Raw genomic sequence first — 9,809 nt, 5'->3', positions numbered from 1 at the left:
AGAGAAGAGGCTCTAAGCCTCTCTTCTGATTGGCTGATTGTTTTCTGAGTGATCTATTAAAAATACAGCAGATTTCAGGTAAACACTCAGAGAAACCAAATCCTGCGAGGTTGGATGATGGGTCCAGGTGGGTGGGGCTTGGGGTGTGGCTGAGAGTGGTGACTGCTTTGTTGTGACATCACAAAGTTGCAGAAGTCCTGACGGCTGGTTTTAAGGCTCAGTTTCTGAATACAGGCTGTGTGCATTTCTCTGTGGACTGAGGCTTTGATACTTTCACAGTATTAATATAGAACCTAGACCTGATCTATAATCAAACAACACATGGACATCTGCCTTTATACTATGTGGACCTTTAACACTGATGCTGTGAAGTCTTATCGTCACATAATGTAAATATAATAGTATTTCTTTGTCCATAATACTTGTGATGCCAAAAAGGGAGGTAATGAACTCCATCAGCTCCCACTTTGCACTCAAGGGCAAAATGTGGAGAAAAGAAGGAAACTGCTCATGGCTGCTGAAAGAAGAAACTGAAGTATTAGTTGACAAAGTGAATCTGAGCTCACTTTGCTTTGCATTTGACATTAAGAAATGGTAGAGTAACAATGGCAAGGCATATCTGTCAACTTCAGGCAGAGCCAGAGCTCGGCTAGCTCCAGTCTTTATTAACTATTAGTACTATTAGTGTCAGTATTTTGAAACAAGATGAAATAGGGGAGACTGATGAGATGGTTGCAACTAGTGTTAATTCTCCAATCAGAAACTTGATGAGTGATGACACTCATACTGAATATTCTCTGTGAGACACCCCCCCCCACCAGGAGGACAGAAGACACATTCAACATCTGCTGCTGCTGCATTTACTGAAAAAACAAAAACTAGTTTCGGTGGTATGAAAGTAATTTTTCATTAATTGTATTTTTGTCAAATTGTCCTGAGCTTTTTATGAATTAATTAAACTTGGTTTGAATCATTGTTTTGTTGACCTCTAAGTGACATGGTTAGCATGTGTCCAGGTCAGTGTGTTTAGCTAGCGCATGATGTTCTGTCAGAAAAATACAAGTTATTTTTGTGGCCTCTCATGGTCTTATTTGTCTGTTCTGTTTAATAAATTATTAAAGAAATAGTAAATTGGTATTTTCTATTTTCTGTGCAAAACAAAATGCAAGAACTGTTCTTTGATAAATGTTATAAATAAATATTACTATATTGTATTGTAAGCCTAGTATTCTGAAAATATACATTGATATATATAACAATGTATGTTTTCAGAATACTATGCTTATTGAGATAAAAAGCAAACGTTAATGCATGAATGTATTTTTAATATGTTTCAACTGTCTCCAGGTTTGGGGTCAGTTGCAACTGAATCAGAATTTTTCCATTCAAATAAATGTTGTGAATGATCTGTCATATGTAATCATCTTTAAATGGTACGGGTCATTAGCAGACAGATGTAAGTTTAATATATAAAAGTTTGGCTGGTCTGGTCTAAATCGTCTCTCAGTAACTGAGAGAAATGCAAAACGTGTTGCAACCGTCCCCAGGGCCGTGGTCGGTTGCAACATCTGAATTTCTTCCATTCAAATAAATATTCTGAATGATACGTCATATGTAATCATCATCTGTAATCGTCTCTGAGTAACTGAGAGAAATGCAACCGTTGCGTCGCAACCGTCCCAGATCTCCCCCAAGTCAAATTGCTGCACTGGAGACACTTTTCCACTACACAGGTCATGAAGTGGACAATAAAGATTAGTCTCATCTTAAAATAACAGATGATTGTTAGAAATTCTTGAAACAGGTTGATTTGTATTAGAACCAGCTCCATTTTGAGTCTCCATAATAGACTGAGATCATTTCACAGCGAACAGCTTCATGTAAGAGCCGAGTCCTTGTAGTTAATAAAACATTTCTAAAAAGTAGTTTGGAAATATTTCTCAGCATAAATAGGAGACAGTTTTGTTACTGCATCATTCATCAATCCACGGCTTCATAGTAGAACTAGTTAAAGAGAGAAACAGGAAAGAAGAGCTACACTGGATGTGGTGCTTAAGACCAGCCCGTTCCTAATCAGCCTCCCAACTGTTTCTCTCAGCACGCACGGGGATCCGGAGCAGAATCCTGACCGCAACAATGCAATCAGCATCACACATCACGTGTTACACGCTGTGGGGGGACCTTTGGGCATCGAGGCATTTGATAATAAATTCTAGGTTTTTTTTTTAATGTTTTTTTCCAGAATATTTGTATGTATTGGTTTATAATGGAGGAATGTTTCTCTCTTCAACTTCCAGCTCTGGGTTGTTATGCCACTGCACTGAAAGAAATGACAAGGTCCTCTGCTCAATCCGTGCGGTTCAGACCACCTCGCTCTCCCGCCTCGCAAACACAACTTGTTTCATTTTTAATGATCTCCTCAAGTGCAGATATTCAGGTCTTCCTTCGCTTAAGGACTCCCCCCCCCCCCCCGCCACGAATACATACCACACTCCAGCCTCTCACGCCCCCCCTCCCACACCTCAGTTTACTCTCACAAACTTGACGGCTTCTTGAAAGCACTGCTTATAATTTCAGAGGTGAACGCGGCTCCATCTTTCTTCATTTGAGAGGCCCCTCGTTCCCTCCCCGCCCTTGAGTTTCTCCAATGTCAGCGCTCACTTCAAAAGCCTCGGAATGAGCTCTGAGGACTCCATTGAGATTTCCCATTGCAAACAATTATTCTGACCATGGTTCTTTGACAGAGATTTCTCTAGATTTATATTACTAGGCCATGAATCAAATTTCCCTCTGTCTCAGTGGTGCCTCGTGCTTCACAGTGGTTATGCTATTGACCCAAAGCTTGAGCTGAATGTAGATTATTCTCTACAGAGGGATCTAGGAACTGATTTAATTCAAATCAGCTCAGTCAGGAGTGAGATTTGGAGAGCAGATTTAGGGAAAAGTAGAGTTCAGATGTAGGAGATTTTTCATCTTTGCTTGGCGTCTTCACACCCATTGTTTTTTGGGGTTTTTTTTTTTTGGTAGTTTAAATTCTCAACTTCAACACAACTTGTAACTCACTATTTCTGGTCCAGTCCTCCCACCTCTCCCCTTGTTCCCTGAAATCCTGCAACCTCTCTGGCCTCTATACCTGACATCTCCACCTGGGCTGAGGGGGTCTTTCATGGTGTGTGTGTGTGTGACTGTATCATCCAAAATAGATAAGAAAGCCTCTCTATTGCCACAGGAAGGTATTGTGAAGTCTCCCCAGCAGTGGTCCCAGCAAAGGCCCCACACGAGCTGCTGATGAGAACAAGGGCTGGTGTTTTTCAAAAAGAGGCTTCACCACAACACAGAGCACCTCCCTCAGGTGACCACCCATGCTGAGAAGGCGCACAGACGCTGCACCTATGTCCTGGAGGAAAAAGGAATTTGAGTAAACATGGCTGAATAAATAAATGCATCAGCTTTCTTTAGTCTGAATTTGAGATTATTGCTGGAGGACTCTCAGGCGAAGTCTGAAACCAGCCCAGGCCCACCTGAGATGTGTTGCATTACAGACAGTGTTCGACCCGGCAAGTGAGCTCACACGGTAAGTCCAACACATTTTACCGCTGTTTGCTTCTGTATTAGTGAAGCAAAGCATTATAATATATTATTATGATCGAATGCATTCTACCGTTTTTCTCTTGTTCTTCAAAGGGAAACGCAGCTGCGTTATTCCGAAACAGTCCTACAGTTAAAAAACGAGCCCACAGGTCGTTTGTGCAGCAGCTTATTATGACCCATAGTTGGGTTTTGTTGCTAGGCGACATCTAGTGGGCGTAGTACTTATGACAGGATCAAAGGGAAACGTGCGGTGACGTAGTGTAAAGAGAGACAAAGTCCACGTCAGGAGGAGGTTGTGGTGGATGGATGAATATGACACAGAACAGCGCTGTTTGATTCCCATGTGAAACCAGTAGTTTATATTGTTTCTATTATTCATGTCAGTTTGTTGGTAAAATTGTAACCGTGACAACAAAGATCGTCTGATGTTGAGGAGGTACTTATTTGAACTCAAACCATCTTTTCCTGACCCTAACCGAGCGGTTTTTGTGTCCAAACCTAACCAAGCCATGACCGTTATTGTAGTAACCACGGCAACATTCGGTATGCCACTCTCGGTATAGTCACGTATTTATTATGGCAACCAAGACAACCGAGGTCCGGTACACATGCTGCTGTAGGGGCGCTATTCCAGGAGACACTCCTATGGGTCGTATCGGAGGGTAAAAAAAAATGACCCACATGGTTGTTTAGGTTGGAGGACTTGTTGGTTATTTCACCAGCTCCCTGTCGGTGGTCTCCATTCTCTTCAAAATCTAAATGCAGAGACTTGAAACTTGAGCCGGGGTTCAGTAATCCAAAGTTGATTTTTTTTCTGGCTGAAGTCAATCACACTGCTCAACTTTTAACCCTCTGCACTGCTGTCTTTGGATCACTAATCTCGCTGCTTCAAATACAGTAACTGTATTTCAATGTGGCCAAAACAAAAGAGAGGAGCCAGTAACATCCGCCCTGTTGTACTCACTAACCAGCCTGTTGAAGAAGTAGAACATTTTAAGCACTAGGGCACAATCATCATCAGACTCTGACTTTTAATGAGAACGCAGAGAGGATTTTTAAGAAAGTTAACCAGCGATTGTTCTTTATCAGGAAACGTCAGCCAACACATACTTGAGATGATAAACAGAAGCCTGGTTGAAAGCATTTTATCATTTAATACAACAACTTTGCAACTTGAGTAAAAACATGCTCTCCGAAACTGTTAACGTTGCAGGGAAGCTGACCGGCAAGTCACTAAAATAACTTTGGCCTTCCTGTGAACAGCACTGTCAAATATATTGCAAACACATAGCTGCTGATACCTCACAGCCACTGCACTCAGAGTTTGAACTGCCTCCATCCAAGAGCCAGCTGGGACATAAGATATACATACTGTATATAAGAAGTCTTTTATTCCCTGTGCTGTTTCAGGCATTGAACACAAAATGACTGCACCAGGGAATACTTGTTACTCGTCTTGTTATTTTATAAGATTTGCTCTCTGGTATTTAACCCATCTGTTGCCACGTGCACATTTGTATGCTGTATGTTTTTGATGGTTTGTTTGTGTTATGCGGCTCGTCTGTATTTTTACTGTACTTTGGGAGAAGCCAAAGACAAATTTCCACTGGTGGTGGGCAATACAGTCAATCAATCAATCAATCAATCAATCAATCAATGCAACACAATTATTAACAGACATTTACATATCATCTGATTCTGTCCATCAGGAGTAACTTCCTGATTGATGGTCAGAAACCATGTGTTTTTGTTCATCTGGTACACTGTGTTAACTCACACATGTTTTAGTTGACCTTTCTGTATCACCAGAACCTGCGTCTTTATGCTGACACTAAACCAATGTACAATGCACAGTTATAGAACCCCCGGTTGGTTTTCTCCATTGACAGTTCCAATAAAGTTTATTCACAGTAAGATGACAGTGAACAATGTCGCCAAAATGAATTTCCACAATTGTACTATGAACTAAAGTAAGAAGAGAAAAAGTAATTATGGAGATGTAGGCGTGTGGAAGATGCAGACAGTAAGATCTGTCATTTGTGTTTGATTCCAAAATTAGCCGAGGGCAACAAATACAGATCTAATCTGTGTGACGCCACTTCTACTTCCCTCCCACGCCTCAATACATTTTGTGGGTAATATTTTAAATAGTATATGTCGTATTTAGTAACTTGTATTCTTGTTTTTACTACTTAATTTTAAATATATAGTAGATGTAGTATTAAATGCATCTTCTTGTATTTTTCATTTTCTCTGTGTTGGTTCAATGACCTTCATCTTTTATGAGCTGTTGCTTCTTTCTCTTTCATATCTTGTAAGTTCAGGATCTAAGATGAAAATTTCAAAAATTCTCTAATATTTGTTTCATATTTTATCATCAAAATTCTGAACTGAATATGCCACTGCTCTGGAGTCAGCCCATGTAAAGCAGATATCAGTGCTAGTAAACTGTGTCATTTTTTCCACAGTGCACAGCTGTGTCTTGGAGCCGGGATGAATCGATGCTGATCATCTTCTATAATGAACGTGGGCTGTGAAAACTGTGTGCCAGTGTTTGTGGAGACAGGTGAGCCTGGACTGTTTTGATCTTTCAAACATGTATTCCATCTCTTCTCTCACCACAAGGGAGCCTCCAACCAAGGTCAGCACTAAAGGCAGGGTGCACCATGGGAAATGAGCCTGAGCAAGTGTGTGCCAGCCTCCCACTTTTGTGGGATCAGCACGGCATCAGAGGGATCAGACTGACACTAGTGAAGTCCCCAGGTATCACCTATCACTACCTGTTTCTGCCACAGAGGAAACCAAAGGCCTGCTCTAATTGTATCATTAATATCATTGCAATCTGAGGGCCAATTATTCTCTCTTTGAGTTTCACCTGCCTCAACCTTGAGTCGAGCTCTGCCTGGATATCTGAGCTCAGCCTGGCTGTGTTAGTGATAGAGCAGCTTTTCAACCATCTGTGATCAAAGCTGTGTGGATACTGGAAAGTGGCCTGAAGACGCAGCCAAGTTCAACACACAACAGTGCAACGTGCCTCAAATGGCTTCTAATGAGGAAACAATGCAGTTTAATGTACAGTATCTAATGAGGTACATGCAGGTGCTGACCTTTGTCTTCCTCTCGCACACAAATCGGCCTCTATTTTCCTGGAATAGGGTGCAGACGTAAATGTGAGCAAAAGCCCCAGGCGCAAACACAAATGGGGGTAACCAGCATGGCGCAAACACCGGGCGCAACAGGGCGTAGCGTAGAAGAGAGGCTGAATACATCATTAGTAGGAACAGAGGACCAGCAGGTGGAGTTGAAGCGAACTTCAGTAATGACCAATCACAAAAGCTCCTTTCATCCCCTTTAATATGCCGATGTCTCTGAGAGAGAGGAGAAGTTCATCTCCATGAAGAGGCAAAAAATGAAGCTGGAAAGTAGGAAAAAAAAAAGTGGAGGAGCAGGCGGCTGATGTGCGCTGGGGCAGCATCAGCAGGGCTGGTGATCGTTGTAACAATAAAGTCACAGGCTGATGACTTTAATCTCAGGGTTCTCCTCCTCCTCCTCCTCCTCCTCCTCCTCCTCTGCATATTTGAAAAATCGTCATTTGGATCTTTAAAGCACAATAAACATACAGGAGTAAAATGTTAGATTTGATATTTACTGATGAGAAAAACGCACAAGGTCAGTTAACATTAAATCCTCATGTCTCATCATGATTTACCCATACGCAAATGTTATATATGTACATATATTGAATTTCCATATATGAAATATATGTACATATAAAAAACATTTCAAAATTATATATGAAACTTATGTCAAAATATGAAATTGTTACAATTTCATATATTACATTACATTGTAGACATGTTACATAAATATATATCTATCCCAAAGCCTGTCATATATACAGTATGTTCATATTATATACGTAAATATAAAAGATTGACATTTAAATTTAAATAAAAATTTAAACGTGTAAATTTTTTGTTGTTTAAATAAACTTGCGTTTTACTCTGGGTATTTCATTCATGTTAAAAACTTATATCTTCATATATCCAGAGGGTGTATATATGTATATATGTATGTATATATTCCTAATTAATGAAGGCGTCCAGGCTGTGCCAGCAGTGCGTAAAGTAAGCAGGAGAGGTAAATGTGCACCTGTGCCACTGAGTTGGTTCGAAGCAGAAGGAAAAACCAGAGAACATTTACTGTTATCATGTATTACCTCGGTGTGCACCTTCGCTGCTCCACAGCTGCACAATGGCTCAGGTCTAAAAGTAACAGGTCAGTTCAGGTTGAGTTTGGTACATATTTGGAAAAAAAAACGACCTCAAGTCTGTGAACTTGTTTTAAAAATATTCTCGCTAACATGTTTTATTCCTATAAGATTTTTTTTGTTCTTTTAATGATTATGTAGATTGGCTTCTATGCCTACAAACCCATTGCAACACCGAATATTATTTATTGTTAGATCCTGATCGATCTTGTCGTCCGTTTCCAGAGATTTAAATAATTAATCCATGTGTAAAATTAGGCGCAGCCCTTCTCTCAAATCGGACACTGCAGATGAAACACACATCATCCCTGCTGCTGTGATATGATGACAAGTGTTTCATCAACTACACCGAAAAGACCTCATCACATAGAGCAGCAGCAGGCCTGGTGTTTCTGCAGGACTCCGGGTCACTGGATCATCTGGATGATACATGTGAAATGTATTTTGAAGCATGTATCAACCTGCAGTAGATGACAAACTAAAAGAGGCCTCACTAAACATCACTGACATATATTTTTTTGATTTTTGGAGAGAGAGGTCCGTGTGGGCCACGAACATTGCCCTGCGTCTGCCTCCGCGATAAGAAGCAGACTGGACAGGTTTTACTGCAAACGCAATTTCGTGCCAAAATGAGTAGCAACATTGCACCGTTCCACCTAATCTGCGTAAACACAGCTTCATCTCACACCTACACGTTTGTTTGGTACCAAAAAATGACCAAACACACACATTATATTTGCGCCGAAAAAATTGCATAAAAGCTGTGTTTGACCAAATACTGGTGCCAGCAGGAAAAAAGAGACCATGTTTTTCATTCTAGCCAAAATGTAAGATTCAAAAATGAATCTTAAATACTTTACATTATGTTTTTTTTAAGCCTTTTTAAAAGATTTTTCATATGGCAACTTCCAAACCAGTCTTTAGAGTAAAAGTAAAGAAAAAAAAGATAAAATCAAAAACATACATGAACTAGAATTAGAATCACCTAATTTTTGTGAGGTCACACTGACCTTGACCTTTGACCATCAAAGTCTAATCAGAGTCCAAGTGAATGTTTGTGACATCTCAGCCTCAACAGTCGCTATCTTGGCTTTGTAGAGGAAGGGGGATGTCCACAAACATATTTTGGAGGCCAAGAAAGGAGGAAGCCAATGGTGGCCCAATTAGCATGTCGCAAGAGACAGGGGGCACACGCAGGAAAGTAAAACGTTCCTTCTTAAGCCAGGTGCGCACGTGGTCAAATGTTGTGATCGTCTTTTGAAATCCATGCACGCAGTGAGTACAGTATATAGTGTGCACTATATGTGAGTGAACTAACTAAAGTATCTGAATGGAGATGACTGAAGCCTCGACCCTAAGCCTAACCGAAACAGCAGTGGGCGTGGTTTTATCTAAACAGGGTATATCAAAGCCATTTCTCATTAAGGAGGAATGGCTGATATTGATGATGTGATTTGAATTGTAGTTGTAATTAGTAGTAGACTAGTTGCAATAGTCGAGTCTGGAGGATATAAAGGCGTGGAGTACTTCTTCCAGATCTGCAGACGATCTTGTGTAAACATCTAAGTTGGACACAGCAGGATTGTAGCCTACAATTTCACCTGACAGTCAAAGGACAACCTCAGTTACAGACCGTTTTTTTAACATTGTTAGATAAAACAACCAGACTAGATGAGAGATTGTTAATGTTGCTAGTGCCGAGGCCAGGTGGTGTAATTACAATTATTTCTGATTTACAATCATTCACCTGCAGGAAATGATTGAACATCCAGTTCTTGATTTCATCTGTGCAGGTCAGAATAAATGACACAACTGGCACTAGGCTGTATCGGGACATACAGCATATCATCTGCGACGCAAGTAAAATCAATATTATATCTACACATGATTCGCCCCAGCATATAGTAAATAAAAGGGGACCCAGAATAGACCCCTGGGGGACACCACA

The sequence above is a fragment of the Seriola dumerili genome, unplaced genomic scaffold, assembly GCF_002260705.1.
Source record: "Seriola dumerili isolate Sdu_G_001 unplaced genomic scaffold, Sdu_1.0 BDQW01000138.1, whole genome shotgun sequence".
Lineage (NCBI taxonomy): Eukaryota > Metazoa > Chordata > Actinopteri > Carangiformes > Carangidae > Seriola > Seriola dumerili.
This window is presented reverse-complemented; position numbering follows the sequence as displayed.